Source organism: Panulirus ornatus, chromosome 30 (genome assembly GCF_036320965.1).
Source record: "Panulirus ornatus isolate Po-2019 chromosome 30, ASM3632096v1, whole genome shotgun sequence".
NCBI classification, from domain to species: domain Eukaryota; kingdom Metazoa; phylum Arthropoda; class Malacostraca; order Decapoda; family Palinuridae; genus Panulirus; species Panulirus ornatus.
This window is the reverse complement of record NC_092253.1, coordinates 10,942,296-10,957,500: the sequence shown is the minus strand read 5'-3', so window position 1 is coordinate 10,957,500 and position 15,205 is coordinate 10,942,296.

Below are 15,205 nucleotides of genomic sequence, written 5' to 3'. Positions count from 1 at the left end.
TTATGTATATCTCGCTTTTTAAACCAGGTATTCCCAATCACCAGTCCTTTTTCAGCACATAAATCTACAAGCTCTTCACCATTTCCATTTACAACACTGAACACCACATGTATACCAATTATTCCCTCAACTGCCACATTACTTACCTTTGCATCTTTCCTCACTCATTCTCTCCATGTGCCCAAACCATTTCAAAACACCCTCCTCTGCTCTCTCAACCACGCTCTTTTTATTTCCACACATCTCTCTTACCCTTACGTTACTTACTCGATCAAACCACCTCACACCACACATTGTCCTCAAACATCTCATTTTCAGCACATATATATATATATATATATATATATATATATATATATATATATATATATATATATATATATATATATATATATATATATATATATATACAGCACTCATTCAGTGACTTAATCATCCAGTTAAATATGAGATGAATGTATTACTCATCTCCTGGGATAGGGGAGAAAAAATACTTCCCTTGTTTTCCGCGCTTGTCGTAGTCGACTAAACGGGGCGGGAGAGGGAATGGCAAAAGGTGAGAGCAAATTACGTAAGGGGAAGTGGGGGATGAATGGCATATATTTAAGGAAGCAGTGATAGCATATGCAAAAGATGTATGTGGCATGAGAAAGGTGGTAGGAAAGCAGATTAAAAAGGGTAATGATCCTAGGATAGAAAAGAAAGAAAAACGTATGAATTTTTTGATCCGTTCACCTTCATAATACCTTTCGATAGTGTTTCTCCTAGAGCTTAGGAAGTCAGCCCCGTCCCTCGGCGGTGACCATAAAGATATATAGTGTGGTGATGAAAGTTACTCAAATGCAGGGTGAATGTTTTTTGTTAAGGTTGCATCTTGAGTGTGAGGAGGTCCTCTGATATATTGAAGTGAGATCCAAAGAACATGCGAGAAAGTGATGCACGTACTTGTATGGGGAATGTAGTTTCAGATGGGTGTATATCTGGTGGAACAGAGTCGAGATTGCGTAGCGGGATTATCTATGTTTATCGGGTCATTCATGATGAATATATTATACCAATGTGTTGTTTGCGTGGATGACGGGATGAATGATAATAGATACCTGAAATGTGAGGTTGGAGTGACTTCTTTTGTATCTGCTTGAAGACCAGTAGGTGATTATGAATTGGCTTGGATGGAAAGAGATTAGCGCTGGTGCTTAGAATTGGATGCTGAGCTCTGTAGGGTGGAACTGCACTGGAACGACTTCTGTTTCATTGTACTAGTTTTGTTTTTTGGTCGTCGATAAGGAACCAGTTATTGTTGATAGTTTTATTATTTGCCTCTGAACTTGACCTCGCAGGTAAAGGATAGCATACACAGTGTATAAAGAATTAGGAGGGATTTTGAGTTTCTTGTCCAAAACTGGATCCAGTTAGTTTTCTGATGGATCTTATGCTGGCAACTTTCTAGATGTGTGGGACTTTGTTGTGTAGCTAACGTGGATGATGTCAGTGTGTGGGACTTTGTTGTGTAGCTAACGTGGATGATGTCAGTGAGCATTTGGATTACTTTAAGGTCTCAGACTTCGTTATGGCAGAATGATAATTTGTCAGCGCTGCTGCATGGGAGTTCTCCAAGGTTTTAACCGAGTTATAGGTGTCAGTTGGAGAGTGAGAATACAGCTGTGCCAAGGTGGATACTGAGCAGAATATCTTATTACTGTCCAGTTAAAGGGGTATGAAAGATGTGAATTCATCTGATAATGATTGACTGAATGGAATGTTGTTGATCTTGTGGCTCATCGTGTTGAGGTAGCAAAACCATTCTGAGGTTTATTTCAGTTATTAGACTGGTGATGGCGCTGTTAAGAGTCTATAAGTATCCTGGTTTTTACAAATGATGTGTGGTTTTGTGTGTTTCTTTGTTTGATAAGGATTGAGACCTAAGGGGAAGAAAAAAGAAAAGGCTTATGTTACTTTCTATGTCCGTGTGGTATCTTTATTTCTAGCTTGGTTGATGGTATAGGTGAATGAGACAGTATGGTCTAGTGGTGGGAACGAGTCTTTGGTATTTCTTTGGAGTCTGAATTGTACTCATTATATAAATGTTGGCCAGTCAGTTTTTCCATGATTTGTATATGTGTTTTTGTAGGTAGTGTGAGTTGAGTGGGTGAGGTGGTTTTTAATCAAAATGGGTAAAGACTTAAAGGATAGTAATGGCTTACAGAAAGTAATGTCTTTTTCGAATAGGGATCGAACTATAATCAAATTTTACCCTGTTCTATTTACAATTCACTTATCATACGGTAGATAAGATACTACACGCATTAAAATTTCTCGGGGATCATCAGAAGTCTAGCAACATTGTTGTACTTAAAATGGAGGTATAGGTCTTCCTCCGTTAGTAATGTAGAATCATCTCTTGTATACAATCATTGTGATAAAAAGAAGATCAAGTGTTCCTTATCCTTTACCCAATCCCCAATTTTAAGGATTAAATCCATTTAATCAGGTTAGTCTAATATTCTATATTTTGGGGTAAGAATACTCCAATGAACTTCAAACATCTGTTGTATTTATACCTTTAGCCTAGTCACAACGGTCATGAGATAATCAACTATTGAATATGAATATGAAATATATAGAGAGAATTTTGAGAGACTGGGTATGGATTTGATTTTCAATCATATACCTAGATCTTACAAATGCATGATAGATTTACCCACCAATCCTTCAGCTTGAAGTTTAGATTTGCGGGAATGATGTTACTGAAATCATCAAAATCGTATGTTCACTGAATCAACATCTTTCATTATCCACCCAAAACCAAGTCGAAAGCCGGAAAAAATCCTGATTATTCAGAAATTAGAGTGTGAGGTTTGAATCTGTATTCACATTCCTTTTAAAACTTTAAAATCAGCTATAAAACCTGATAATACCTACTCGTTTTTTTCTTTAGCGATATTCATATTCAATAATGGTATTCATTTTCGTTAATCAGAAAGACTTCTCATAGGTTTCATCGTGTATGTGTTGCAGGCTCGTCCACCCGTGAAGCATGAGGGATATATCAAACGAAAAACAATGATGCTACAACACTATATAATTCACAACTGTTGTTCATACTGGTTACGTAAACCAGCCCTTTCATCGTATCGCTCCAGCCATGATGTTTGTAGATGAGATTTCACTTCACAGTCAGAGAGGAGTCCATCTGTTGCCTGCGAATCCGGGAGACGTTGGAGACTGCGAGATACATTACAGACACCTGTGTGTGGCGATGCACGCGTAGCAGCCACAACCGGCCGCAATGTCCCAGAAGAACATCTGAGGCCGACCACAGAACCGTCTTATCTTCAGCGTCTCCTCGTTCTGCCAGCGCCGGATCCACCTGTATACAGTGGAGATGCTGGTGCCACTCTCCCACGATATATCACGTGCTGACTTGCCACCCAGCCACATCCAGAACATCTTACCCCGGTCGGCGAGCATAGCCCTTTTATCATTCATCCGCCCCACCATGATGATGCCTCTGTCGAGCAAAGTCATTATATACATATGTAGTCTCCTCAAGATGCTCTTAGTTCTTTTAAATAGATGTACAGAATGATTTAGAACTAAACTAATTTTGTTTCTCTTATCAAAATACTCACTCACACTCACACGCACACACACACAAACACACACATATGTTTATATATATATATATATATATATATATATATATATATATATATATATATATATATATATATATATATATATATATATATATATATATATATATCGATTAAAGAGGTATAAGTCTGTGGAGAATTTCTGGCAAATTATATGGGAGAGTGTTGATTGAGAGGGTGAAGGCATGTACAGATCATCAGACGGGGAAAGAGCAGTGTGGTTTCAGAAGTGGTAGACGATGTGTGGATCAGGTGTTTGCTTTCAAGAATGTATGTGAGAAATACTTAGAAAAGCAAATGGATTTGTATGTAGCATTTATGGATCTGGAGAAGGCATATGATAGAGTTGATAGAGATGCTCTGTGGAAGGTACTAAGAATATATGGTGTGAGAGGCAAGTTGTTAGAAGCAGTGAAAAGTTTTTATCGAGGATGTAAGGCATGTGTACGTGTTCGAAGAGAGGAAAGTGATTGGTTCTCAGTGAATGTAGGTTTGCGGCAGAGGTGTGTGATGTCTCCATGTTTGTTTGATTTGTTTATGGATGGGGTTGTTAAGGAGGTGAATGTAAGAATTTTGGAAAGAGGGGCAAGTATGCAGTCTGTTGTGGATGAGAGAGCTTGGAATTGAGTCAGTTGTTGTTCGCCTGATGATACAGCGCTGTTGGCTGATTCATGTCAGAAACTGCAGAAGCTGGTGACTGAGTTTGGTAAAGTGTGTTAAAGAAGAAAGTTAAGAGTAAATGTGAATAAGAGCAAGGTTATTAGGTACAGAAGGGTTGAGGGTCAAGTCAATTGGGAGGTAAGTTTCAATGGAGAAAAACTGGAGGAAGTCAAGTGTTTTAGATATCTGAGAGTGGATCTGGCAGCGGATGGAACCATGGAAGCGGAAGTGAATCATAGGGTGGGGGAGGGGGCGAAAATCCTGGGAGCCTTGAAGAATGTGTGGAAGTCGAGAACATTATCTCGGAAAGCAAAAATGGGTATGTTTGAAGGAATAGTGGTTCCAACAATGTTGTATGGTTGCGAGGCGTGGGCTATAGATAGAGTTGTGCGCGGGAGGGTGGATGTGCTGGAAATGAGATGTTTGAGGACAATATGTGGTCTGAGGTGGTTTCATCGAGTAACTAATGTAAGGGTAAGAGAGATGTGTAGAAATAAAAAGAGTGTGGTTGAGAGAGCAGAAGAGGGTGTTTTGAAATGGTTTGGTCACATAGAGAGAATGAGTGAGGAAAGATTGAGCAAGAGGATATATGTGTCAGAGGTGGAGGGAACGAGGAGAAGTGGGAGACCAAATTGGTGGTGGAAAGATGGAGTGAAAAAGATTTTGAGTGATCGGGGCCTGAACATGCAGGAGGGTGAAAGGCGTGCAAGGAATAGAGTGAATTGGAACTACGTGGTATACCGGGGTCGACGTGTTGTCAATGGATTGAACCATGGCATGTGAAGCGTCTGGGGTAAACCATGGAAAGTTGTGTGGGGCCTGGATGTGGAAAGGGAGCTGTGGTTTCGGTGCATTATTACATGACAGCTAGAGACTGAGTGTGAATGAATGGGGCCTTTGCTGTCTTTTCCTAGCTTTACCTCGGACACTTGAGGGGGGTGGGGGTTATTATTCCATGTGTGGCGAGGTGGCGATAGGAATAAATAAGGGACAGAGAGTATGAATTATGTACATGTGTATATATGTATCTGTCTGTGTGTTATATATATGTGTACATTGAGATGTATAGGTATGTATATTTGCGTGTGTGGACGTGTATGTATATACATGTGTATGTGGGTGGGTTGGGCCATTCTTTCGTCTGTTTCTTTGCGCTACCTCGCTAACGCGGGAGACAGCGATAAAGGAAAATAAATAAATAAATAAATAAATAAATAAGTATATATATATATATATATATATATATATATATATATATATATATATATATATATTCTTTTTTTCTCTTCTGCTTTGTCGCTGTCTCCCGCGTTTGCGAGGTAGCGCAAGGAAACAGACGAAAGAAATGGCCCAACCTACCCCCATACACATGTATATACATACGTCCACACACGCAAATATACATACCTACACAGCTTTCCATGGTTTACCCCAGATGCTTCACATGCCCTGATTCAACCCACTGACAGCACGTCAACCCCGGTATACCACATCGATCCAATTCACTCTATTCCTTGCCTGCCTTTCACCCTCCTGCATGTACAGGTCCCGATCACACAAAATCTTTTTCACTCCATCTTTCCACCTCCAATTTGGTCTCCCACTTCTCCTCGTTCCCTCCACCTCCGACACATATATCCTCTTGGTCAATCTTTCCTCACTCATTCTCTCCATATGCCCAAACCATTTCAAAACACCCTCTTCTGCTCTCTCAACCACGCTCTTTTTATTTCCACACATCTCTCTTACCCTTACATTACTTACTCGATCAAACCACCTCACACCACATATTGTCCTCAAACATCTCATTTCCAGCACATCCATCCTCCTGCGCACAACTCTATCCATAGCCCACGCCTCGCAACCATACAACATTGTTGGAACCACTATTCCCTCAAACATACCCATTTTTGCTTTCCGAGATAATGTTCTCGACTTCCACACATTCTTCAAGGCTCCCAGGATTTTCGCCCCCTCCCCCACCCTATGATCCACTTCCGCTTCCATGGTTCCATCCGCTGCCAGATCCACTCCCAGATATCTAAAACACTTTACTTCCTCCAGTTTTTATCCATTCAAACTTACCTCCCAATTGACTTGACCCTCAACCCTACTGTACCTAATAACCTTGCTCTTATTCACATTTACTCTTAACTTTCTTCTTTCACACACTTTACCAAACTCAGTCACCAGCTTCTGCAGTTTCTCACATGAATCAGCCACCAGCGCTGTATCATCAGCGAACAACAACTGACTCACTTCCCAAGCTCTCTCATCCACAACAGACTTCATACTTGCCCCTCTTTCCAAAACTCTTGCATTCACCTCCCTAACAACCCCATCCATAAACAAATTAAACAACCATGGAGACATCACACACCCCTGCCGCAAACCTACATTCACTGAGAACCAATCACTTTCCTCTCTTCCTACACGTACACATGCCTTACATCCTCGATAAAAACTTTTTATTGCTTCTAAGAATTTGCCTCCCACACCATATATTCTTAATACCTTCCACAGAGCATCTCTATCAACTCTATCATATGCCTTCTCCAGATCCATAAATGCTACATACAAATCCATTTGCTTTTCTAAGTATTTCTCACATACATTCTTCAAAGCAAACACCTGATCCACGCATCCTCTACCACTTCTGAAACCACACTGCTCTTCCCCAATCTGATGCTCTGTACATGCCTTCACCCTCTCAATCAATACCCTCCCATACAATTTACCAGGAATACTCAACAAACTTATACCTCTTTAATTTGTATATATATTTTTTTTTTTTTTTTTTTATACTTTGTCGCTGTCTCCCGCGTTTGCGAGGTAGCGCAAGGAAACAGACGAAAGAAATGCCCCCCCCCCCATACACATGTACATACACACGTCCACACACGCAAATATACATACCTACACAGCTTTCCATGGTTTACCCCAGACGCTTCACATGCCTTGCTTCAATCCACTGACAGCACGTCAACCCCTGTATACCACATGACTCCAATTCACTCTATTTCTTGCCCTCCTTTCACCCTCCTGCATGTTCAGGCCCCGATCACACAAAATCTTTTTCACTCCATCTTTCCACCTCCAATTTGGTCTCCCTCTTCTCCTCGTTCCCTCCACCTCCGACACATATATCCTCTTGGTCAATCTCTCCTCACTCATTCTCTCCATGTGCCCAAACCATTTCAAAACACCCTCTTCTGCTCTCTCAACCACGCTCTTTTTATTTCCACACATCTCTCTTACCCTTACGTTACTTACTCGATCAAACCACCTCACACCACACATTGTCCTCAAACATCTCATTTCCAGCACATCCATCCTCCTGCGCACATCTCTATCCATAGCCCACGCCTCGCAACCATACAACATTGTTGGAACCACTATTCCCTCAAACATACCCATTTTTGCTTTCCGAGATAATGTTCTCGACTTCCACACATTTTTCAAGACTCCCAAAATTTTCGCCCCCTCCCCCACCCTATGATCCACTTCCGCTTCCATGGTTCCATCCGCTGACAGATCCACTCCCAGATATCTAAAACACTTCACTTCCTCCAGTTTTTCTCCATTCAAACTCACCTCCCAATTGACTTGACCCTCACCCCTACTGTACCTAATAACCTTGCTCTTATTCACATTTACTCTCAACTTTCTTCTTCCACACACTTTACCAAACTCAGTCACCAGCTTCTGCAGTTTCTCACATGAATCAGCCACCAGCGCTGTATCATCAGCGAACAACAACCGACTCACTTCCCAAGCTCTCTCATCCCCAACAGACTTCATACTTGCCCCTCTTTCCAGGACTCTTGCATTTACCTCCCTTACAACCCCATCCATAAACAAATTAAACAACCATGGAGACATATATATATATATATATATATATATATATATATATATATATATATATATATATATATATATATATATATATATATATATATGCAACATATATATATATATATATATATATGCAACATATATATATATATATATGTTGCATAAGTCTAACATAAAGATCCTTACCAGTCTGCCCAACATAAAACATATTTCAATCTTTTACAAGGTGTTGCTTAATCACAGCCTGCAAAATCTTATTAGTGGGTTTTCTATTTAGATATTCTTTATAGTATTCTTGTTGTTGAAGGCTGTATTTACATTAAATGTTTCAAGTAACCTTGGAAGTAATGTAAAACTAAAAGGGAGAACTAAAATATTCGTGGCATCAAGAGAAGATTTCTATAACATGTATCTATACTAATGTTAAACGAAAGTGATCATAAAAGATTCAGAAGTGAGTATTTCTTCGAGATTTACGAATATTCTGTTAATCACTCTTAGTAATCAGACCCGAACTACATCTCCCATCATGCTCTCGTTATATGTTATATATTCAAAGTCCGGTATATGCTGGTGGAAGAGCCCTCGCCTTGCTCCCCCGAATACGCTTCTATGTTTTCCTTGAATTTATCGAGATGAGCTTCAAGCATATGCACTTTGAAGTACATCCTACAGCCCACTTTGCCGTAGTTCTTCACAATAGTCTCAACCAGCTCCACATAGTTTTCGGCCTTGTGATTACCCAGGAAGAGTCAAACCACTGCAACAAAGCTGTACCAAGCTGCTGCCTCCTTCCTAGTGAGCCTCTTAGGGAATCCCTTGCACTGCTGGATCTTCTTCATCTGTGGTCAGACGAAGACGCCAGCTTTGACCTTTACCTTAGACAGCTTCTGGAACAAGTCTTCAAGGTTTTCCAAAGGCTTCAGACTTCTTATGTATGGTCAGACGAAGACACCAGCTTTGATCTTTGCCTCAGACAGCTTAGGGAGGAAGTCTTCAAAGCACTTGAAGGCCGCAGACTCCTTATCTAGAGCTGTGATAAATTGTTTCATAAGGCCTAATCTTATGTGCAGTGGTGGCATCAACACCTTCCGGGGTGACCATCAGTGGCTCCCACTTGACGTTGATCCCCAGAGAGAATTCGGTCCACTGTGGCCAATGCCGCTGTGGTAGTGCGCCGCGGTGTCCCTGCTGTCCCAAAGGCGAAGACAACAAGGAAACTTCGTAAAATCTCCTTGGAGACCCATCATGAATGTCACCATTTTGATGTCTACGATGACCTCCCAGCTGTACTCATCATACTTCAAGGCGTCTAACAAGGTCCTAATACTGTTCTATTCTGCTATGAGGTGCACCGAGTGAGCCAGTTGAAGAGACGGGTACCTGTTTCGTTATGGTAAAGCACGGCTATGAGGCTACTGGATGAACTGTCAATAAATACGCGCCACTCGTCCGGGTTACAGGCGATTCCGATTGCCTCGAACAGACTGGCTACAAGGAGACATCACGCACCCCTGCCGCAAACTGACATTCACTGGGAACCAATCACTTTCCTCTCTTCCTACTCGTACACATCCCATATATCCTCGATAAAAACATTTTCACTGCTTTGAGCAACTAACCTCCCGCACCAATTACTCGTAATACCTTCAACAGAGTCTGTCTATCAACTCTATTATATGCCTTTTCTAGATCCAAAAATGCTACATACAAATCCATCTGTATTTCTAAGTATTTCTCACACACATTCTTCAAAGCAAACACCTGATCCACACATCCTCTACCACTTCTGAAACCACACTGCTCTTCCCCAATCTGATGCTCTGTTCATGCCTTCACCCTCTCAATCACTACCCTCCCATATAAATTCCCTGGAATACTAAAAATCCTTATACTTCTGTAACTTGAACCCTCACCATGGTTCCTTTGCCTTTATACAATGGCACTATGCATGCATTCCGCCAAACCTCAGGCACTTCACCGTGAACCATACATACATTAAATATTCTCATCAGCCAGTCAACAACACAGTCACCCCCCTTTTTTTTTTTTTAATATATTCCACTTCAGTATCATCCAGACCCGCCGCCTTGCCGGCTTCATCTTCCGCAAAGCTTTCACTACGTCTCTGGTGAGGTGCCTGAGGATTGGCGAATGCTTGCATAGTACCATTATACAAAGGCAAAGGGGATAAGAGTGAGTGCTCAAATTACAGAGGTATAAGTTTGTTGAGTATTCATGGGAAATTATATGGGAAAGTATTGATTGGGAGTGCAAAGGCATGTACAGAGCATCAGATTGGGGAAGAGCAGTGTAGCTTCAGAAGTGGTAGAGGATGTGTGGATCAGCTGATTACTTTGAAAAATGTGAGAATTACTTAGAAAACAGATGGATTTTTATGTAGCATTTTGGATCTGGAGAAGGAATATGATAGAACTGATAGAGATGCTCTTTGGAAGGTAATGAGTATATGTTGCGTGAGGTAAGTTGCTAGAAGCAGTGAAAACTTTCTATCGAGGATGTAAAGCATGTGCACGAGTAAGGAGAAAGGAAAGTGACTGGTTCCCAGTGAATGTTGGTTTGCGGTAAGGGTGCGTAATGTCCCCATAGTTGTTTAATTGGTTTATGGATGGGGTTGTTAGGGAGGTGAACGCAAGAGGTTTGAAGAGAGGGGCAAGTATGCAATCTCCTGTGGATGAGAGAGCTTAGGAAGTGAGTCAGTTGTTGTTTGCTGATGAGACAGCACTAGTGGCTGATTCGGGTGAGAAACTGCAGAAGTGGGAAACTCAGTTTGGTAGAGTGTGTGAAAGAAGAAAGCTGAGAGTATATGTGAATAAGAGCAAAGTTATCATGTTCAGTAGGGTTGAGGGACATGATAATTGGAAGGTAAGTTTGAATGGAGAAAAACTGAAGGAAGTGAAGTGTTTTAGATATCTGGGAGTGGATATAGCAGCGGATGGAAACATGGAAGCGGAAGTGAGTCACAGGGAAGGGGAGGGGGCGATGGTTCTGGGAGTGTTGAAGAATGTGTGGAAGGCGAGAATATTATCTCGTAGAACAAAAATGGATATGTTTGAAGGAAAAATGGTTCCAACAATGTTATATGTTTGTGAGGCATGGGCTATAGCTAGGGCTGTGCGGAAGAGGGTGGATATGTTTTGTAAATGAGATGTTTGAGGACAGTATGTGGTGTGAGGTGGGATGACCTTGATGAAGGCCAAAGTTGGCCGTATCGTCTCAGTTAAGAAGAAAAAGAAATATAAGTATATCAGAGTAAGAATCACCAATAACGAATGATAGATGCCTATATCAAACCGATCAGAGTGACTTATCCGTTATTCTATCAGAAATCATTTGACAATGACTCATATATTCACAGGAATAAGAACTTCATAAACAAAAGATAATCATGCCAAGACAAACGAGTTCAGATACCCCTACTTTTCATATGTATATACGGAGAGATGAGCAACGCTGAAAAAACGTTTTTGCTTACACAGTTTGAGGAGGGGGAGATGCACAGCCGTCGCTTGTACCAGAGAGTGACTCTCACTTATGCCAAGCTTGCATTCTTATATACGAGAGGAATCCAAGGCGCGCAGCTGCTATAGTTAATCAATAGACCTTGGTACTATTCTTAAGAGCAAGTGACATCCAACAAAGTCTTTTCTGCAATATATGCCGTACCCGTCATCATTATATATATATATATATATATATATATATATATATATATATATATATATATATATATATATATATATATATATATATATATATATATTGGAAAGGATCACAATTTTCCGCGTGATCAAGATATTCCTATGAGTCCACGGGGAAAATGAAACGCGAAAAGTTCCCAAGTGCACTTTCGTGTAATAATCACATCATCAGGGAGACACAAGAGAGAAATATAACAGTCAGTTGATATACATCGAAGAGACGAAGCTAGGACGCCATTTTATAAACATGTGATTATCCAAAACATGTTTTAGACAATCACATGTTTACCTAGCTTCGTCTCTTCGATGTATATCGGTTGACTTATATTTCTCTCTTGAGTCTCCCTTGATGATGTGATTAGTACACGAAAGTGCACTTGGGAACATATCGTGTTTCTTTTTCCCCGTGGACTCAGGAATATCTTGATCACGCGCAAACTTGTGATCCTTTCCAATATATATACATATATATACATATGTGTATATATATATATATATATATATATATATATATATATATATATATATATATATATATATATATATATATAGGTAAAAAATGTGCGTGTATATACATCCATGTCCACACACGCACATTTTTATACCTATACATCTCAACGTAACATATATACACACACGGACATATACATATATACACATGTACATAATGTATACTGTCTGCCCTTATTCATATATATATATATATATATATATATATATATATATATATATATATATATATATATATATATATATATATATATATTCTTTCTTTTCTTTCAAACTATTCGCCATTTCCCGCATCAGCGAGGTAGCGTTAAGAACAGAGAACTGGGCCCTTGAGGGAATATCCTCACCTGGCCCCCTTCTCTGTTCCTTCTTTTGGAAAATTAAAAAAAAATAATGAGAGGGGAGGATTTCCAGCCCCCCGCTCCCTCCCCTTTTAGTCGCCTTCTACGACACGAAGGGAATACGTGGGAAGTATTCTTTCTCCCCTATCCCCAGGGATAATATATATATATATATATATATATATATATATATATATATATATATATATATATATAATTATATATATATATGGCTTGCGCAAAAGATGCTTCTGGCAAGAGAAGCGTGGGAGGTGGGCAGATTAGAAAGGGTAGTGAGTGGTGGGATGAAGAAGTAAGGTCATTAGTGAAAGAGAAGAGAGAGGCATTTAGACGATTTTTGTAAGGAAATAATGCAAATGACTCGGAGATGTATAAAAAAAGAGGTAGGAGGCCAATAGAAAGGTGCAAGAGGTTAAAACGAGGGCAAATGAGAGTTGGGGTGAGAGAGCATCATTTGATTTTAGGGAGAATAAAAACATGTCTTGGAAAGAGGTAAATAAAGTGCGTAAGACAAGAGAGCAAACGGGATCTTCGATGAAGGGGGCTAATGAGGAGGTAATAACAAGTATTGGTGATATGAAAAAGCGATGGAGTGAGTATTTTGAAGGGTTGTTGAATGTTTTAGATGATAGAGTTGAAGATATAGGGTGTCTTGGTCGAGGTGATGTGCGAAGTGAGAGGGTTAGGGAAAATGATCTGGTAAACAGAGAAGAGGTAGTAAAAGCTTTGTGGAAGATGAAAGCCGGCAAGGCAGCGGGTTTGGATGGTATTGCAGTGGAATTTATTAAAAAAGGGAATGACTGTGTTGTTGTTTGGTTGGTAAGGATATTTAATACATGTATGACTCATGGTGAGGTGCCTCAGGATTGGCGGAATGTATGCAAAGTTCCATTGTACAAAGACAAAGGGGATAAAGGTGAGTGCTCAAATTACAGAGATATAAGTTTGTTGAGTATTCCTGGGAAATCATATGGGAGGGTATTGATTGAGAGGGTGAAAGCATATCCATAGCATCAGATTGGGGAAGCGTAGTGTGGTTTCAGAAGCGGTAAAGGATGTGTGGATCAGGTGTTTGCTTTGAAGAATGTATGTGAGAAATACGCAGAAAAGCAAACGGATATGTACGTAGCATTTATGGATCTGGAGAAGGCATATGAGAGAGGTGATAGAGATGCTTTGTAGGAGGTATTAAGAATATATGGTGTGGGAGGCAAGTTGCTATAAGGAGTGAAAAGCTTTTATCGAGGATGTAAGGCATGTGTACGTGTAGGAAGAGAGGAAAGTGATTGGTTCTCAGTGAATGACGGTTGGCAGCAGGGATGCGTGATGTCTTCATGGTTGTTTAATTTGTTTATGGATGGGGTTGTTAGTGAGGTGAATGAAAGAGTTTTGGAGAGAGGGGCAAGTATGCAGTCTGTTGTGGATGAGAGGGCTTGGGAAGAGAGTCTGTTGTTCGCTGATGATACAACGCTGGTGGCTGATTCGAGTGAGAAACTTCAGATGGTGACTGAGTTTGGTAAAATGTGTGAAAGAAGAAAGCTAAGAATAAATGTGAATAAGAGCCAGGTTATTAGGTACAGTAGGGGTGAGGGACAAGTCAATTGGGAGGTAAGTTTGAATGGAGAGAAGTGAAGTGTTTTAGATATATGGGAGTGGATTTCGTAGCGGATGGAACCATGGAAGCAGAAGTGAGTCAGAGGGTGGGGTAGGGGGCGAAAGTTCTGGGAGCGTTGAGACGTGTGTGGAAGGCGAGAATATTATCTAGGAAAGCAGAAATGGGTATGTTTGAAGGAATAGTGGTTCCAACAATGTTATATTGTTGCGAGGCGTGGGCTATGGATAGAGTTGTGCGGAGGATGTTGGATGTGTTGATAATGAGATGTTTGAGGACAATATGTGGTGTGAGGTGGTTTGATCGAGTAAGTAATGAAAAGGTAAGAGATATGTGTGGTAATATATAGAGTGTGGTTGAGAGAGCAGAAGAGGGTGTTTTGAAACGGTTTGGTCATAAGGAGAGAATGAGTGACAAAGAGGATGTATGTGTCAGGTGGAAGAATGGAGTGAAAAAGATTTTGAGTAATTAGGGCCTGAACATGCAGGAGGGTGAAAGGCGTGCAAGGATTGGAGTGAATTGGAACGATGTGGTATACCGGGTCGACATGCTGTTAATGGATTGAACCAGGGCATGTGAAGCGTCTTGGGTAAACAATGGAAAGTTTTGTGGGGCCTGGATGTGGAAAGGGAACTGTGCTTTCAGTGCATTATACATGACAGCTAGAGACTGAGTGTGTAAGCATGTGGCCTTTGTTGTCTTTTCCTAGCGCTACCTAGTGCGCATGCCGGGGGAGGGGGTTGTTATTTCATGTGTGACGAGGTGGCGACAAAAATGAATGAAGGCAGTAAATATGAAATATGTGCATGTGTATATATGTATATA